This window comes from Temnothorax americanus, unplaced genomic scaffold, assembly GCF_048541705.1.
Source record: "Temnothorax americanus isolate GAGA-0224 unplaced genomic scaffold, ASM4854170v1 Scaffold9, whole genome shotgun sequence".
NCBI lineage: Eukaryota > Metazoa > Arthropoda > Insecta > Hymenoptera > Formicidae > Temnothorax > Temnothorax americanus.
Window position 1 is genome coordinate 5,167,413 of NW_027509812.1, and position 20,661 is coordinate 5,188,073.

General features: G+C 40.0%; 2 long non-coding RNA genes across 2 annotated transcripts in view; one reads left to right on the forward strand and one right to left on the reverse strand.

Annotated features, from left to right (window-relative positions):
* Positions 1 to 20,661, forward strand: part of LOC143907834 (uncharacterized) — a 32,580-nt gene that overhangs the window by 8,294 nt on the left and 3,625 nt on the right. The window contains exon 2 of the long non-coding RNA XR_013259993.1: positions 7,156 to 7,482. This is a non-coding gene — a long non-coding RNA (uncharacterized LOC143907834). The remainder of the gene's footprint in view (positions 1 to 7,155; positions 7,483 to 20,661) is intronic.
* The window catches only part of LOC143907832 (uncharacterized), a 49,008-nt gene continuing 45,536 nt past the window's right edge, over positions 17,190 to 20,661 (reverse strand). The window contains exon 5 of the long non-coding RNA XR_013259991.1: positions 17,190 to 17,854. This is a non-coding gene — a long non-coding RNA (uncharacterized LOC143907832). The remainder of the gene's footprint in view (positions 17,855 to 20,661) is intronic.

Genomic DNA, 20,661 nt, shown 5'->3' on the forward strand with positions numbered 1-20,661 from the left:
CGGTGTAGGAGGAAGAAAGCGAGAAGTACCACGAGGGTCTCTCATTGGCTAGTTTACTTGGCATCTAGAGACCCTCTAGAAACTCAGACAACGGTAGGGAGTAAGCGACGAATGACAACACCATTCAAGGAGAGTGACTGTAGCGAACAGCCATCGTTATCTCTTAAATAAGGGGGATGCCAGGGAGATCCGACGGTGATAACACTTGTTGAGATGCACTCTCATTATTCTACTAGATAATCATCGCCGCCAAATTAATTGAATTTTAAGCGGGAGAATATAGCTTCGGCTACGAAGGTATTCTCGAGTCGTATCCGCGTTTCAATCCGCGGCAATATTACGCCCATGACGCGTTTTTCCAAATCGATCAGAATCGTATCTCAAAAATCCCGTTTCAAAAATCGAAGGTATTCCATACAAGAAGATATAATAAACGTTAATACAAGCTCATATCAAATCGACATCTTTAATGTGAAAAATGATTACACGTTGCACTAGGCTATAGAAACAAGCGTTTGTATTATATATACCGCGGTAACCTTAAGCTTCCTCTCGGAGATGAGGTATCGCGAGAATATGTAACAACTCGTGACTTACACGTGCCTTTGAAATCCGGCGTCTCGGCGAGATGCATTGGCTTGTCTCGTAACATGTCGCGCGACGCTGGAATAATGCGGGAATCATTCGTTCATGACCAATCGCGAGCGTAATGATGTTATGACGTGACGTGGGTGAGAGTTACCGTAGCCGGTGCCGGAGCCGGCAACAGGAGCAACGCTCCGCAAGATGGGAATGCATCAAGTCCGAGTTAGGGCCCGACCAAGCGCTGAGCCGCGCGCGCGAGCGAGCGGTGCGCAGTCCTCCTTCTTCTTCTTCTCCGACTTATTATTTGTAGCCACAGTGCGGTGGTTGCCGGCGCGCACCAGCATCCATTTAATCTCTCTCAGTGAGGAGCGTTTCTTTGATCAGCGCGCGACCGCATCTGCCTGGTAATATCTCAAGTCGGTCCTGCAACCGGCGTCCCGGGCGCGAGCTCCCCGTCTTGCCTGCACCGAGGCATTTGTTGCTGTCAACCAGCACCTCGGATAGTCTCTGTAGTCGTTGACTGCGTGCCCCGTTGCCTTCCCTTCCTCTTCCACCTTCTCCTCTCATCCTTATTTTCCTTCTGCTGCCCTCCGTTCCGACCGTGCCGAAGAAGTCGCGTGCGTAATGCAAACGCGACTTTGCGAGAAAACTTCATCCTTTTTACTTTTTCTCACCTTCTTCTGTTTCTTCGAACATCCAGTATATATATATGATTCTTTTTATATAAAACGCTTCAACAAAAATTCAAGTGAAATAAAACAGAAAAATTTTATTTCTATTATATCAAAGTTTTTAATTATTGATAAATGTTATATTGGTAAATATAATTTTGTATTAGTAATATAATCAAAATTATGTAAAAAAAGGTTATATAAAGGAAGATTTATGAGAAAATTTTTTAATTAAACGCTTCTTTTTATTTCACACTTCCTTTATGAAAAGATTGTGATATGGGGGGAGGGGGGAAGAATGGAGGACGTGGCAAGGAAAATCTGTGTTTTGTAATAACCCGGAAGTAATCAATCCAAGCAATAATTTTTAGTGCCTGATTCCGCGATATGGTATATAAACCCTGAACGCGCTTCTGCAGTTCCGCGAATCAATTAAGGCATAGAAATTCCTAGCATAATTACTTGCGCACCTAGAAATAATTTCCTGCTTGTATAATTCGTTAAGAGTGCATAATTATTAACTGATTACAGGCACATTAATTATGGACAATTAAGTAAATTTTAAAGGTAACAGTATGTGACGGATGCATCACAAAAAGGTACATTGAAAGGCGCAAGTATATGGTTGGCAATGATTAACTCGATGCTACTACATTATAATACAGGTAGTCTTACGCTAAATACATTTTTACACAGAAAGATATAAATAGTTACTCAACATATTCTAACAGTTCATCTCAAATAATCTACTTGAATCTATTTCGTCCTTAGACTAAAAGTATTGACTATAAAGGATTTATTCTTAATAATTTCATTACTAGAAATTATTGTCATATAATAGGATTAAGTTGAGTGTGTGTTTACGTGTGCATGTGTGTCACTTACCGTAAAAATATTTATCTCCAATTTCTGATTGGAAAATATCTGTTAGTGGGAGCCAGGGAAGAAAACGGGAAACAAAATGTAAAATATCATGTTAGAGCGACTTGTTGGAAGAATATGTTGCGTAGCTTATACGAGCGAAAATACAAATATATATATATGGTAGTAATATGTAACGCACTTTGGAGTAATGTTACGTCAAACCCAGCGCCACCGAAAATATGAGCCGGCTGCCGAGCGCTTCGCTAATGCCCGGCCATTTATTATGCTTACATTATTTCGAGATTATTAGTCTTCTCCACCTCTTCCCAAAAACTTTGTGTAATGTTTTGACTCGCGCATGGCCCCGCTAATGTCGTTGCAAATAAGCGCCATACAAACACGCGATTTTATGATTCTGTTTGGATTTTAGCGGCGGTAAGATTGACCATACGGTATGTTTTGATATATGTTATAACTTTTTTAGTATATTCGGTGGAGATTCTATTTATCACGTGCTTAAACTTATCTTTCTTCATCACACACGCATAAATTAAATCATTTTATATTTAAAAATAACTCGTGCGCACACAAGTTGTGAAATGGATATTCTATAATGCCAATATTAAATAATTGTGGTGCTTGCGGCGAACAGACAATATCTCGCGCTTTCTAAAGCTCAATGGCTCACAATTTATTTCGGAACATTTGCAACAAAGCCCAGGGAACCATAAATGTTTAAATGCTGATAACAAACAATAATCGAAACCGATAAGACCTCTCGTTGGCTAGGGTCGGACGGTCGGACCAGGGGTCGAAGAGAATTTCGAGTGAAGTGGGGTGGCGAACGCCATAAGAAAGCTGGGAGCTTTCAATGCGGGAAGGATAAGAAATTACAGTGGAACGGCAAAGTCGATTTAGCGAACCACCCTTTAAAAAGGGGGATTTAAAAATATTGGCTGTCTTTTCTCCCATTGTTCCATCTTTTATTTGTTAACTTGTGACGAATCAAAATTGTCGCGATGTCGGGTAACAGAATGTAATCTATAGTCGGGGGACATTTTTTTTACCTTCACCAGGTATTTGATGAAAATGCCCTATTTCTTACAGAGCAAATATAGATTTCACGGTATATTACCCACGTCGTTTTGATTGGATACTACTTCGACTCGCCCCATGGATTTGGGTGACTGTATTCATCTTGGGGGTCACCCATGAAGATGCCTGCTACTGAAATATCTTTTCTAGTAAGAGAGATTGTAACTGACGGTGATCTATAACCGCTTTCATTGACAATCAGTTTTCAGTAATAATATTGCAGAGTTTTGTTTTCTTTACAATTAAATGTTAATGTGATCAAAAGCAAATTAGTAATTACTTCTCGCGAATTTTGCACATAAATATCTTGGATTTCTTCCAATGAAGGAGAGAGAAATGTAAAGCAGATGGATGGACCAAATTAAAATAGCTGCATCAAATATAAATTCATTGCGAACCTCCTATGCGACACCTATGCGAAATAGGTATGCCATGCATATCAAATTTCTCTGCCACTGTAGTAAGATCCAATCAAAATGTATTGAAAAGTTTTTGTTTCAAAAATAAGTTTGTAACCCTTCACGCGGGTGGAAAACACACGAGGAAATCCACGTACCCAGGTAACCGTATGTGAAACGTGAATTAGACAGCTGTCAAAGTCCTCTGTAGGAGAAGATGGAGTACTCATATATGTGGTGCGCGAAAGGGCATCAGAGAGCTTACGGAAGAGAGGAAAGAGGGGTTTGGCAGCCGAGCGAATGGATTTGGATATAGAATGGAGGCAAGGTAATAGTAGGAGAGACGGACGAGGACGGCAAGATCGGTAGAGAGAAACGGAGGGCCGATGGAAAAGGGGACAAAAGGGTATAGAGGGGGTGAGCACTGATAAATACCTCGCCATTTCTCTTTGTGCTCCCCGGCGAGAGCACAAACACAGGCGGCTCCCTCCGTTTCAACCCGAGAGTAGCTACCTAAACCTTACTCTCTTCTTATTCCACGTCTCTGTTCCTTATCCCTCCTCATCTCTCTTGTACTCGACTATACGCTTCCCTTTCTTTCTATCATCGATTTTCTACGTTGCTCCTTAAATATTTCACGATCGATCTTACCGGTTATTAAAATGGTAACTAGCTCAATGCACAGGTGCTAACAAATTGATGAAATCGATGAAACATTTTTACATTATTATATTTTATTATATATCTAATAATAAAAAATGATTTTTTTTTTCAAAAAGAAACATTACAATAATATTTTCGCTGATTGTAAGCAATACATAGTAACGATTGTGAAATACACGATTGTGCATAACCGGTGTAACTTCTACAGAGACGTTTAACGTTATTTGATTTTATTTCCGGTTATACAGTAAAAATAAACAAAATTAATTTTTTTCGAAAAGCATTCTTTTTATCTACGTGTATTCGAACGGTGCGGCCGATAAGATAATCTAATATCAAAAATTAGAGTCGATCTAATTTCTTAACCGAAGTGAATCGCTTGTTGCCGAAAGGTGAGAGATAAAACGATCGAGCAATTAAGGCAGCTCTTTTTTTGGAAGATTTTCTCCTCATCGTGGACTCGCACGAATGGCGGCCAATGCCCGATTTCTCTTCCAGGATTGGTTTTAAAATTAATGCTGTTTCTCCGTTTCGGCTCCTAATGGCTTCTGGGAGGAGCCCTGCGCGAACCAATCGCCTCCTGCAGTCAAACTGCCTTGAAGTGAAAGCACGACACCCACGAAACGATGTCGGTCGTGTGTAAGATTAGGCCCCGTTCGATCTTTCGCGGCCTTTCTTCTTTTCTTTCTCTTTTTTATTCATTCGATCATTGAATTATCTTCATTACAGAGATGATTCTCTTAAGAAGAATTCTCTTTAATTAAGAATCCGTATTCATGCTCGTTAATACGCTACAATTAAACTTGTGAAGCAAAAATGCCATTTATTAGGATTTACTTATCCAGTTTTCGTCGAACATACCTTATATAGACGTTAACGTATAACGTCCAATCAAAATTTCTTTTTACTTAATATATTAATCTTACGGACAGAGCGACAGTCAAACTCATTACCGCGAAGTCGAGAAAGTGCGCTTGCACGCATATTTTTAATCATTTCTCGAATCCGCACGAAATAACTGTTCCTCTTCATCCAGCAATGAATACTCTCCTCTCGCGCGCACGCTCGGTCATTTCATTCCACGCGAATATCGATATCGCGCCGATTACTCATCTGCCATGCAACTTTGCATCCACCGCGGAGTCCCGTTACTGCGCACGTTGTTACAACCGATCTCACGACAAGAACCTTACCGTCCTGACAAAGGCCGCATCGCGGACGTACCTGGCGTTTAGTACGTACATAGAATCGTGGGCGTGCAGGATGTTGCGTAGGCCACCGAGGATTAAGCAGATTAAGACGTCAGGCGCCCGCGGCGCTTGATTAATGCGCGGCATTCACAGGAACGAAAAGATTCCTCGCTCTTTGTACGTTGTTGCGGTGGAAGGTGATGCACCGGAAATTGTGCGCTCGCCTTTTCTACCGTATAGCGATGGCAAGTGCTTAGGAATCGTCACCGCATGACTCGCGTATCGGCATTCCGTTTGCCGTGACACATTTTAATATACATTTACATTTTTTAATCCGTTAACTTTTTTAATTCAGGCAGAGATAAATTTGTGGATGTAATATATCCGCAAGCATTACTGTAGTTTAAGGATTAATTATCGCTAAATAAATCACATTTTTACGTTCATGAGATTAGACATCAGTGCCGGTAGTAACGAATAGTCCTTAATTGGACAGTTAATGCAATAATAGTAATAACAATAAGACATGAAAGACATAATAAGACCGCATAAATAATAAGAGCGTAAACTGTGAGAAGCTATAATCGATGTAAGATTTTCTTCCTCGATAAAGAAATTTCAGCCTTCAACGAGCGTTCCAGTTTTATATACTTGACAACTCACTTACTTTACTGCTTGTATATAATTATTGCGCGAGCAGTAAAAGAAAAGAACAAAGTTGTGAGATTATTACCTGCTTATAGTTAGTTGCTGTAATGAGGCAATCACCTTTCACCGAGACGAAATCACCTGTCAGCTAGTCGTCGACGGCAGCTGCGCCAGGTTGATCCACAGACTGCTGTCTGCGAAATAAGAAGAGCGTTATAATGACGATCTAAATAGTATACCAAGATTCTAATGGACAATTAATGCGTCTTTAAACAAACACAACTATCGCCATTTGCCATATAAATCTATAAATTACATTTTTAAACAAATAAATCATAAAATAAAATTAATTTAAGATAATTTAATAATAAAAATTGTTTGCTTTTTCTAAATATAACGTTGTAAAAGATTTCTAAAAAATAGAAAAAAATTGCTTGCTGACTGACTTTCGTCAGATTGTGAATCATCTAGATAAAATTTGACGAGTTTTGTATCTTTTCGGGAATTCGTCAACCTCGAGTGAGTAATTTTAAAAGAGTGAATACAATTGATCTTTATCTTTGTCTCCTGATTGACCGAAGGCCCACCTGAAAATTGAAATGTCTTGAAAATGGATCACTCGTTGTCAGTTTGGAAGTGGACTATTAATAGCTACAAGCGTTTCGACCTTCGGGAAAAGGACGAGCCTTATATGATGAATAGCGTTCAAGAAATGACAAGTCCACGTAAACGTAATAATATCCTTTACGTGAAAAAATATTCACTTCTATTGGCCATTTAATTTTATAATTTTTATCTCCATAATACATTAAAGAAATTTTTATAGGTAATACGAAATTAAATATCAGTCGCTGATAAAAATTATTTCTAAAAGATACTGTAAAATAAAATATTTAATTAATAATTATATATCTTTTGCTTAAAAATATATTTTACATTAGTCTGAAAAAAATCTAAAGATTCTAAAGTAAGGCTTCGAATCGTAGAAAATTTTTTTTCTCGATAAGCATATAGACTTATTAAAACGTGATTTCTGTCCAGATTCATCGCCTGAGATGTCTAAAGAACATTCAATTGAAACGTCCAGGAGCGAGGGATGGATAGGTGTCACTCGCACAAGGTAGGTCCGACCGAGCCTAAAGTTGCCATTTTGAATTCCTCCGTGGTCAATCCCGGGGCCGAGTTTGAGGAATCGTAGGCGGAGATGAAGGCTTCACGCGGCGCGGTGGAACGAGAACGAGAGATCGGAGCTCCTCGCTAGTAGGATGGATGCCGTCGTACGTTGGTACAGGCGCAGAGGAACCGTGTAGTACGCCGACCTGTACCCCGTACATGGATACACCCTATTCTGACTGGTGGATAAACGCGGTAAGAGAGAGGCGCGGCCCACGGTATCATTTATCATTGCGGGAGCTCATTAAGACCGAATCTGCCGCACGCTGATCGTTTGGGATTACACTTTCCTTCTCGTATCCCTTCGACATTTAACCCCCTACGCAACCTTGTCCAGCTTTTTCCTTCTTTCTTTCCCATTCGCGCGCTGTTTTCTTCTTCGCAAATAGCTTTTATCTTTCTATTTTATCGAAAGAAAACGTAGCATCCATGCATTGAAATCTCACTATAGATACAGTATCATAGGGGAGGAATATTTTTTTTTCTAAGTCCTGTCATGGATTTAATATTCTACTATGCACAAGAAGTGTACATAAAATATACAAATAAGAATAGATCATAACACGAAATTAGATGCAAAGTTTGCTTTATCTGTATATTTATCTTATATATTTAAGCATTTAATATTCGTGTTTCATTCATGTATATAGCGATGTGGTTTTTTTTTACGTTCTGAAATTAATAATTTCTTTCAATATGGAGCAATCATAGAAATCTCTAAGTCTGGCAACTTTTACCAGACGCCATTTACGCGCTCATCGTTCTTCATGCTGGACTTACATGCTGACCTCACTCGGTTTTTCCAAAGGCCTCCGGCGAAATCCGACGGATGGTGCATTAGCTCGCTCGGACCAGCCTAATGACGCTACCACATCCCCATAGGGAACCTTCGTTCGCTCGTGATTTCTTCCTCTCTTCTTTCTGTTACACCAGTTCGGCCACGAGCGATCCATCACCAGATGAAAAAAGTCTCTTTATATCGTGCTAGTAGAGATGCCGCTTGCTTCTTTCTACATTGTCATCTATTACCGGTACTTTCTTCAACTTCTTTCTCGTATTCGAAACTTTACAACGCGCGTTTTAAAGCAAAATATCGCCTATAATTTGTACATATCCTAAGTATAATTTATAATCTAATGGTAATGCAATTTCTTATCTAAAAAGTGTATAGGAATAATCAAGATATTTTATGAAGATTGTTTTTTATATATAATTTTATTAAAATACGAAATTAATTGAACACAACAAAAAAGCTGCGTTTGAAAAATCGAAAAATCGGAAATAAGATACGGGCAATAGCAGGACATTTCTCGTGTATAAAGCAAGCACACATGAAGTTATCAACATGTCTAAAGTTTCATTCGGACTTCCCTCGGTTAAGTTGTATCCCGGGCCACTCTATCGTTTTCCGGTTTTTGCAACGATACTCTTCTTACCGTGCCGGATAGCAGGCACTCGAAGTCCGTCCCTACTAGTGAGAAATGCCGCTAGTTTTATTTTGCCAGTTCCCTACGTTAGCGATTTTTCCATCACCGCGGCGAGATATTTCACCGACAATCTAAGAGTCGCAAATGGAGTCCACAATGAGGCAGAAATGGCTTGGTGCTCTGATGGCCCTCGCATTTGTCTTCACTCTGTTCCTTTCCCGTTCTCCTTCTTTCGATCTCCGAACACGCGCCTTTCACTCCCGCCTTCGCCTTTCTTGCCACCCCTTGGGAAAAAGCGCGATCGACTGCTGCTGGAGTCACGATGATCGTTGCTCGACTAACCCCCATGCATTAAATTTTAGGCGATTGTTCAAACATTAAAAAGCGCTCTCCTCGGAAGCGCGAGAATTACTCGAAATAGGCAAAGTCCTTACCGATATTAGGCGCTTCGTCGGGTCTCGCTAACATTACACGTGTCCATAAAAAGAGGAGATGACAATCCAGTCTGGGAGACAAAATAGACGGCATGCAAGTCGCTCATGCTGCCACCGTAGCGGCCATATAGCGAGCAACGTTTCCGCAATTATAAGCCCATCAGCGGCAAACGAAGCTTCGTGTTTTTGTGACGACTGGCACGGAGTCGACTGGAAATAAGGCGGACAGAGGGAGGACGAAAAGCATGGGAGATAACGCTCACGTACTGGTGGTATGATATACAACACATAGACGGACACGTACACCGATCACGCTGGCTACTCAAGAGGTACGGCGACGCGACGCGGTAACGCGGGCATTTCGTGCATCAAGGACGGTCTGATGCGATTTTAATCATGGACACCCCTCGCGCTTTTTCTCCGCCCGCGGCCGAGGCTGCCCTGGCTGCCAACAACATTTCCAAGTCCAACCCCCTCGCCACGCCGGTGTAAAACCGATTAATTTCATTGCTCTACCCTGCGCGCGTACTATCAAAAGAACTCCTGAAAGCCCAGTGACAACCCACGCATTCATATTTCATGACTTTTTTCTCTTCAACGATCTCTCTCTGTTAATCTTTTATTATCCGCAATTAGGGGCAAAGTAGTGAATTAATTAAAAGTGATGAACCTCTTGCTTCCATGCTTATGTATTGACCGTTACTCGATCGTTATTCCATCATCATTTATGTAAAAATAGCTTCTTCGCGTACGTGTCCCACATTATAATTTCAATAAGAAAAATTTGTCGCGAAAGAGACTCTCCATATGTGCGTTAGTTTAGTTAAAATAACAAATTGTTAGTTAATAACGCATCGAACTTTAATCTTTAGTCCGAAGCAACTGCTTTTGAATCTGTTCCGAGCACATTGACCGCGACAGTTGCACAACTACTATTGTTTGCGCGCGCGGCGGAAGAGTTCAGGAAGGACAAGCCGAGTGTCACCGGCGGCCTTAGAATACAGGCAGGCGACATAAATATGCATGTCTCCGCGGGCCCATGGCTCATGTGCCGGTGATCGTTATATCTCCATCTGACCGGAGACTGGAAGGGATGGAGAGGGTTAGTGGCGGTCCGGTAATACATTCAAAGTTGGACGTAGGGACTGCAGGGACAGAAAGGGGGACGCGCGGCGACTCTCCTCGGATGGTGTTGGAAAGAGGAGGAGGATAGGAGAGTGGTGAAGTAGGTGGACATGGACGGAGGGGGCAGAGGAGAAAGGCCGCGGGAGGCGGAGAGGGAGGTTTCTCGTGTTTCATTTCCTGAGCTCCTATATAACTTTGTGCTCAACTCGACACCAGATTAATAACGGCCCCACCTATCCTATTCTATCCCAACCCGAACAAGTTCGTGCTGTGTGTACACTCCGTGTGCTGTGCGCACGATGCCTGCTCGTATCACTTCTCTACTCTCCCTCTGTCTTTGTCTCTCTCTCTCACCTCCCCCCTCTCTCTCTCTCTCTTTCTCTTCATCTCGCACCCTCTCGTGTGCGCCCTCTTTCTCTGCTTTCCTCTGCCTGTCTTTTTCTCTCCCTCCTTTCCACCCCCTCTCTCTCTCTTTTTCTCTCTCTCACTCTGTCCCTCTGTTTCTGTCTGTCGCTGGATGCGCGACACGGTTGAAAATTCTGAACGTGTTACCGATCCATCCATGGACACCGGCACGCCCTGACAAACCGACATGCTGAAAACTCCAACGCGGCTGACCAATGCGATCCGTACGCCGAACCGGAGTAATCATATTTCATATCGCGATGGCTAACCTGTTATTTGTTGTTCGAGCACGCCGTTGTGTTGTTAGTTGATAGGCAGTATTTGAAGGAAGAAAGAATGTAAGCAATGCTCGTGAATCTTATTCCTAAGAACTTTACAGGAAGAAAGAAAAGAAAGAGAAAGAAAGAGAGAGAGAGAGAGAGCGAGAGAGAGAGAGAGAGAGAAAAGAAACAAATCTTATCTTTAATCAAGTCCTTTTGTGTGTAGACTGTATACCGAATATAAACATAATTATTAGTCTAATTTGAATAAGATATTTTATCATCGATAAGCTGTTTTATAAATGCTTTTACAGTACGCTGCATAATAAAATTGCTTATTAAATATGTAGAAAATTCTTACAAGCCAGCTTAATAACAGTTCTCATTATACTTGCACATTGTTAAGTAGCAGCATGAAGAAAAGATCATGAGTTTAAGTTACGGAGCACATCATCAGAGTAATTTCTAAGGGGGGCGAAATTAATCGCGAAATCGCCGGATTGGCCGAATCTTTTCCTGCGTGAAGTAATTACAGACTAAATTTCCACGCGATCGCACGCGCCGTCCCTTCGGATCCGCGCTTCTTCACAACGCCCAGTTTCGTTTTTATTCAACTCTTATTTAATTCAAAAGGTACGTGCATAAACGTTAGTCCCAAATGCAACACGTACTCTTCGGTAACGATATGATGCTAAGTATCCAGCGGTACATTGCATGCTGCTGTGGTTAATTATAAAGATATGTCGTAATAGAGATATGTAAATGTAAATAGAAAATCTTGAGGTTTTGTGAAAATTTTCTAGCGTAGCTTTCGATTTGTATTCTCTTAAAAATCTTCTAGACATAAGAGAAAACGACGTAAATAATTAAAATTTAAATCTCTTCTTCTCGTACTGAAAGAAATAAATATAATTATAAAAAATAAAAAATGTTTTTTAAATCTCAAATTTATCTTAAGTTTTCTATGCATAAATATATGTAGCAATATCACACGTTTTGCGCTCGATATATCTAAAACACTCAACGATTTTATAGCATGTAACCTTTTCCATTCTTCCCTGAAAATATTTTATCACGTTTCTTTCGACGCTTCATGTCTGATCTAAGTTCACGATGATAATGGCTACTTCGCGTGCAACATTTTATTTACTACTGTAGACACGTTATCGTGTATTGGTATATGGCGCCAATTCGGTGAAACACGTCGTATTATAGATAGACATATGAAACCGATGCGCGATGCTTGAAAGAAAATATTCAGCATTTTGATTATATCGGTATTATATTGATATTATGTAATCAAATTATTTGAATTATCTTTTTGCGAATAAAAAGGTTTACAATTCGTCTTGCAATGAGACATCTTCAAATAATGGATTATTTGACAAATATCTTTTTAGATACTTCTGGCCGTGTGTATCTTTATTTTTTTAAATTTGACTGAATTCACATGCTGAGATTTATACACTGTAGACACGTTATTGCCTATTGGTATACGACGCCAGTTCACGTCATATCGTAGACGGTCATATAGAGGTGGTACTCAAGAAATACGTGTACCTATCTGCCATATGCGAGTTGCGTTGCAGAAACATAGGGTAGGAATGGAGAAGGTTGTAGGCACGCGACGTGGGGAGGATATTCTGGTAATGTGCATTTGATTACAGCGCTTGGAACCATATAACTTCACCAGGCCAGCCATTTTAGCCAATTCCCGTTGACTATACGCTTTATAAATTCAATAAATTTAGTTTTAGGATAAAGAAAAAATATCATTATATACATTCGTAATTATGATATTTTGATGGTAAACAGTTCTCATATAGAAGTTTTTTAGTTTGTTTGAAAAATGTAGTTTACTTTTTATTTTATTATCATTTTATTATACATATGTTACATTTATTACATAATATTTATTAATTTCTCAATGGTTCCTGTAAATATCAATGCAATAATATTATAAAACATTAGACTTTTAAATCTGATCGATTTCTTACCGCTTATAGTAGCCGTAACCGCGAACAACGTGTGATGTTCCTATATACCAAACGGGATGAAGCAAAATGGGACAAGAGAAGGAGCGATAATGATGATAATGTTGATGATCGTTACCATGGCGGCGCATCGTCCATGTTAACTCGCCGTGATTTCCGCGGCTACAACTTGAAAAAGGAGACATTACGCGCGAGGAATTTCGCTAATGCGCGCCTATGATTTATTATATACGCGGCAAAATATTTGATATTATGTTATGAAGTGGGATATTATAGTATTTGCGTCCTTATATTACGCCATATAATTATATAGGCATTACAAGACGCCGCGGCCGCAGAGTACGCGGCCGGGCGTCACTTTTTTCGCGTGGTGTTTTAAGCCTCTAATATTACTTAGTTTGTCATCCCGAGTGAGAGCGCTATTTGCGCCGTATAATAGAATTTGTCGGTGGCAAGATCGAATGCTAAATGCGTATACCACTTTAATAGAACAGCCAAGATTTATCTGTATACATTAGTCTAGGGCATTTCTCTCCGTCGTTGAGCTGCCAATATTAACACGTACGAAAGTGAATTACTACGCATCAACATGCATTCCCAAACACATTCCCCGTGACGTATAAAAGATGATCGTCCATTAACAGGTAAATCGTACCTTGAATCTGAACGGCTCCTCTTCCCACCTGATTATTGTAACTCGGCCCGCGAGCGTATAATCGCTCGCTCGCGAATGGAGCCGGAACATTTTTGCATCGGCCGCGTGTCAATGGACGAGCGAAAAGGAAACGATTTAAAGTAAGGGACATTATTTTACGAAGTCGGTTATGTATACGGCTCCGAAGCGATCCAAGACGGTAGCACGGTAAGATAGATGGCGAACATTATTTTGGATATACTAACGGATGCCTGTTCTTATTAATTTAATTGCTCGCCATTACAGCACGCAATATACACATACATATACACGCATGGCTAATTAAACTCGAATGAAAATAAATGTACTTCGACATCGGGATCCGACCGTTCAGGAGTGATGATATTATAATTACTGCCTAGAGTGGGCGAAATGGATGTGTGTGCGTGTATATGTGTACATGTGTACGTGTTATCTATTTATTAAACTCAGTTAGAGTGACGTAAGCACGTTGATAAATACTTTTATTCCTTTATTTAAATCGAGGCTCTTAGGCGTATCGCTTAAGCACTTAACACTGATATCAACGCGTAAAGTGATAATATTTTCCTAATTATATTAGTAATTGAAATTTTTATCATTCTTACGACTTCACTTATTATTCGGGTTTGCTCATAGCGTATGTCGCGGGACCGTCGTTAGAACGTCCCGACCGATATCGCGCGAACTCACCTAGATCTGCATACTGGCGGTAGCAGTCTAGTACCTAAACTCTGGCAAACCTCTGACAAGGGCCTCGGTAATGAATTCGGAAAGAGCAATCAGTAGCGCACGCCGGCAGGGATGTCTTCGGAGTCGGAAAGCAGCGCCCTGCTCTCCGGCGGCGCTCACCGAACGAGGAGGGTAAAGTAGCTCCGTTTCAGAGGCAGAGAGGAAGCAGGAAGGAAAGGGGGACGAAAGAGGGCGGATGTGACGCGGAATGATGGAGCGCGGACCGTGGAGAAAAATGAGAGTGGCGGAAAGGCGAGGGTGGAGGGACGCTGATGGATCGGTGCTCCTCCCTCCGTTGCACCCCCTCGCGGCTCTCTCTCGTTTCCAACCCCCGCCGGCTTCCACCCCTGTGAGCCACCCTCCACGTTCAGGCTCGCGCTCCCAGGGGTGGAAAAGCCCCGCAATATTACTCATAGTCGGTGGGCCTCGCTTTTCTCTCTGCTTCTCCCTTTTTCCCCCCGTCTCCCGTTGCTCCTGCGTAGCGCATTACGTTCGCCATACCTCCAGCCATCGTCGTCGCTACCGTGGAGAACAGGGAGCTCTCTGGGTCCAGATTATTTATTCATAGTCGATTTTTTGAAAATAACATCCAATTTTGCGATTCTTTGGATCGTTATTTGGAACTTTCGATGAAAGCGCGAAGAAATATTCCGTATTCTTCGGAGATGATTTGTCATATCTGCCGCCATTGTAGCTGTACGCTCGTAATATAAAGTTAAATAAGAAGACATCCGTTAATAAAAAAAAAATAATTCATTATATATCGCATTACTGTTATAAGGTACATGATAAATCGTTTATTCACTTTGACCGATTTGATCAGCTGGACAATGAAGTGTGCTTCATTTATATTTATCCGTATTCGTGTCTTCGGTTAAAATCTCGATGACAATGATAAAATTCTTTTATACGTTATTGTTATAAAAATGTTTGTCTCATCGTCGTGCAATCTTGCACGTTATACGACAAATCTGTTAGCCAACGAGTCACCAACAAATCCCCATATTTATTTGTTGTCTGATGCAAAACCCATACGTTTTACACCTACCTTTTTTGATCCGATAAATTATAAGCTTGCGTTGCAGCGGATTCCCGTCATCCGTCTGACACGTTTGCCGAACGTATGATTGGACAACGAGCACCGATCGGAATTATACGCATCGCTTTTACGGTTCTGACTTTTCACTCGATCAGTAAATTTGGAAAGTATTGAACGACAGCTTAAACATAATCCTAACTAGGAATACAAGATTTATGATACATTTGCAGTAAACCAAAACTGATTGGATATCAGGATGATAATATCATTCAACCATTAGCGTATGTATAACGGGATAATCGTAGCTCTTTTTCCAGACTCGTGCAATTGAAATATAGCAGCCAAAAAATTATAATTTAGAGAAAAAATTTATATATAACAAGTTGATGCTAATTTTACATATGTTTCTTTCATTTCTAAGAAGAATAGAAGTAACAATAGACAGTAAATAGTTTATATTTTAAACTCATTTAATGGTTATTGTCACAAAGATGCAATGTTTTTCCCCGAATCCTATATAGAAAACAATAATCAATTATGCGGATGGCTTTAACCAAAATTATACTCTCATGACGGAACTTGTGAGGGAGGATAGTCTGACTATCGGCTGGCAGTGAGACTGAGCTTTTGCATCGTTCGCGCGATTCGGGCGGTGGCAGCACCGACCGCCATTACTCAACTATTCACTCGGTAACGCAATCATACGTCACAAAGGCCTTTCATTTGCAAGCGCATTGTGGAAACCCGGCGATATTAATTGCCGCGGCTCGTTACCCTCTCCAGTCCTTCTCCCCCCCGTGGGAGTTCTCGACCGCCCCCGCAGCCCACATTCAGCACCTCCACCCACCATCTGCCCCCCGCGCGTCCCCACGGATCCCTCTTCCACGAACCAGAGCTCCGAATTTTCCCCGTATTACGTATTCCACTCTCATATACGGTTCTGTCCTGTGTTGGCAGCAGAGCACCCCTCGATTTCGCCCCCGTGTCCCCTATGCAAACTCGTCGCACAGGCGGCTGCTTTCAAACACTCTTGCACGCGGCAAACACAACCCCAAAAGAGCGTCTAAAATGTTCGCGGATACAGGAGATGTTTTTTAAACACGTCATTTGTCAGATGACTTTGAATGTCGCGAAACAATGATACGGTGGTAGCAGATGACGCAATATTCTGCGGTATATCGAGTAAAGACCAATTTAAATTGCGAGAGTATTTATATTATAATACTTATACAGGCAGATAATGATTTGTGTAATTTTTTAAATCTACAAATAATACATGTCTAGTTCAGTTTACAAGAATTTTTAAGACGTGATATATAAATTTCAATCTTGAAAAATATACGTATATTAATGTTGGGAATAAAGGGGAAAATATAAAGTGACTATTATCGAAGTATTTTAATTTATTAAGTTTCTAATTATGAATAACTAATCTATTTTCAATTACAATGATTTAGTGAACGTTTATACAAAAAAAAATTTGTTTCTACTGAAATAAATCTTTGCTACTTTTACTGTTCGCTTGGTAGTACATGACCTTATTGGGTACACAAGCGTGAAAGGTTCTCAAAGCATTCTTGCGTGTGACAAATACAAACATTTACAAACACCGCTCCAGTCGTCATTGCAAATTAATCTTGCCGTAGCGACAAGAGAATATTGCTATCTCTTATAGATGAAAAGAGCAAAGTTTAAGTTAGTTAATCTATTTCTACACGCTATATTTTATAAATGTCAAGAAATAATAACAGTCTAATGTGTTAAAAATATAAATAATTATAAAAATAAAGAGAATATATTAATTTTCGCCATTTTATTGTTACTATTATTATTATCACTGTTATTATATTATTCTTTTCTTTCGTTCTCTTTATCTTTTATAGATCCAAAAATGTTTTTTATTACGATAAAAATATGTAAACCAAGTTATAACATTAAAAAGATTACAACAATGAAGAGTTCAGTTTTTACGTAAATATCATCTCTAAAATAATATAATTTATTAGCTGAACGGAGTCATGACTGTTTTATATTATTCACCAACATGTTTACCCTGAATCGTCTATATTGTGTCGGTAGATCTCATAAGCGTATCAGAGCTATCATGTCGGATGACGCTTTTGAAAAATGGCGGTCGGTTATAGATACGCCATGAAGATTGAAGCGACGCGACAGATTCCAACGCGCGTTTGCCTTTGAGTCTGTCGATCCTCGTCAAAGTTCGTAGGATTTCGTATAAAACTCCATCACAGCTGCCTGAAGGAACGGAAGATAAAGGTCGGATGAAGAAGGTTGCGGCAGCTGGCCCGAAAACAGCGTATTCGTAGCTACGTGAACTCGAGCTGTTGAGAAAAACCAATGCGTGACATTTGACAGATCGTCACTACCACAAAGGAATGCCTCTGTTTTCCACGCTGCTCTCTTTCTTCAGCCAACTTGATCTACGCTTGTCTATATCCCTTTGCGTCATAACTGAAGCTTAAGAACAAAGACATCAAATTGATACGTATTAGACACGTATTAGGCCACTTTGAGAATTTTTACCTACTATAAATAAGTATAAGTATTTATTAAAAAATAATTTTTTTTTAATTTTTGTGCGTAAAATAATAAGTATATAAATATATTAATCCACGGAACTCATGCACAATCTTCCTTTAGCAATTAAAATAATATAACTTTAATTATATAACTGCAGGAAGTCCATATTTGTGTGTATGCGTAAATGTAATTAATAAGTAAAATAAGTAGGTATGAATTTATTAATTGTATAACCTTTGTCCCAACCGCATTGATGCTGAGAACATTTTATTCAGCGGAAAGGAGACCATTAATTATATTCTGTGATGGCTCTACTATTTTAAAGAAAAGTAATTACAACGTCCTAAAATACCGTTACAAACTTTTAACTAGAGACATATAGTTGTCACAAAGGTAAGAACTTTTTAGAAGACTTTTCACAATCTTATAAACTAGTCTATACATACGTTTAAGCATAAATTTAACTAGATTTCAGGCTCTTTTGTGGTAGTTCTAAATAAATACGTTTCACATTATTCATATCATCTGGTTCCTTAATATGCACCAGTCGTTCAAGATCGCGAAATAATTTCATTTCTAGCATCCTTATATCTACCGCCTCTTTAGATTTGATAACTGAAATTTAGTAACCAGTTGTATTACTTGCGCCTGCTTTGGGCATGAACAAAATGGGCTTTTTTCACATTATGTATCCGGCATATTATGTATCCGGTCTTACCTACCTATCCACGCAGGAGCAAACCGGTCATCATCATTACGTTGCCAGGAATCGCAATATTATGCTTTATCTCAGTAGCACTTCTTATATAGTAGTTATATGCGCGGTACAAAGAGGGGATACAGTGCGTCATTAAATATGCAAGGGTCGAATTTGAATAATGAGATCTTAACGATACTGTTATAACCCGGCCGAAAGTAGAAGCTGCATTCGCAATAAGTCCGAGAAATGACATCGCAAATGTTTGACGGTCAGTGCTTTATTAAGACAATGGGAAAAGCGCTCGATCTGTGTAAACTGGAAAATAGCGGATGCCGCAAATCAACCGAGGCATCGAAAATGATCGATTATTACGTTTACCATAGGCCAAACCGTGGAAAATGACGATAAACGGATAAACTTTAAATATGTAACAAGTTATTTAAGTTAAAAATTGATATAGCGATATATTACTACGTGCCAAACACGATAACTCTAATTTACTTTTTTTTAAAGTAATTTAAATCGACCGTAACTGCAATGGCAATACATAATCAATGTTCATATCGGTAAAGACGTTATATATTGCCAGTTACGGTCGATTTAAATTACTTTAATTGTTATTCTATTCACTGGCAAAATAAATTTATTATTCCGTTTACTTTTTTTTTCCAAAATTTTCCTTGACCTATTCTATTTTATTTGTTCTCGCTGTTGCACAGAGTAACGGTAAACCGAAATGTTAATAATAACTGCGTCAACCGGTGAAATACAAGTTGGCAAACGAGAAAATTCCGACAGATAGTCAGTGAACCGATTATTAATCGCGTATGTGCCACGATAGCCTTTACCGAAATTGAAAACGTATCATGCACCGGCCGTGAAAAAGCCAAAAACGGGCGCTGTAATTCAGCATCGGATTGATGAAGATGGGTCCTGATTACATTATTTGCTCGCGCGTTTGTTTCTACGAGGGGGGATAACGGTAAAGTCTGAAAATTGAAGAGCATTAATAACGGTTGGATTGCCCGGTCGAACTCGCGCTCCAGTGGGAAGTTGGAGGTGAAAGTGGGATGAGGAACGATCCGCGGGTGGGTGAGTGTCACGGAGGGAGCTCGGATGAACCGTGAAGAAGGATGAAGGGGAAGCGGCACGGGGAGAGTCTTGCCGAGGCCTCGGGAGGGTGAAGCGAGTAGACGTATAGCCGCTGGACGCCGCGCTGTGTAATTTATTTCCCTTCGCTTCCGCGTCGCGGACGAACGTTGAATCGACGGGGGGTTCCCCGCGCGCTACACGCCCCGATGAACCAATCCTATACTACCACCACCGTCTTTCATCCGCGAACCACCCTCGGAAGAGCGGCGAAAATTTTAAGAAAATCGCAAGCCATATGATAAATCATGCTGACGCTCTCATATAGCAAGTGGAACAGAGTTAAGTATAAAATATCTAATATAAGTAATTTCTTGCTCTTTGTTTTTTAATTTAATTTCATTAAGTAGGTACGCGCTCCGTTCTTTCAAACACCGTTTGACAGAAAATATTTTGCACAAATCCTAATCTACATCACATAATAATTAAATCTGAGCGCAACAGATTTTGAAACAGTTTTTATTTAAAAAAAGAAGAAAACTATTATTTTGTATTAAAAAAAATAGAAAATTCTGATTGCAAAAAATAAAAAATAATCTTTTCTTTCATCAGGAAATGGACTAGTCGAATAATTATTTAGCTTTCATCCGTGAAGTGCTGGAGCGATTAATGCTCGGTCGAAAGTTGTTATCGATAAAATGTTTTCTTTTATTTTTTTTATCGGCCTGTGCGTACACCATTCTTGCAAAAATTCGACGAAACGAGAATGATACTTTGATAAAGGAGTTGGTGTTGCACAATGTCAGGTGTTGGTGCGCTGCCGGCTCTAATTAAAAAGCCGTGTCGGCAGCGGGCATCATGGAAGACCCCAGGACGTAACCTTTTTTTCGTTATTTTTTTTCATTTTTGAAATGGCCGCTCGTCGAGCACGCTTATATAATACCAACAAGCTGCA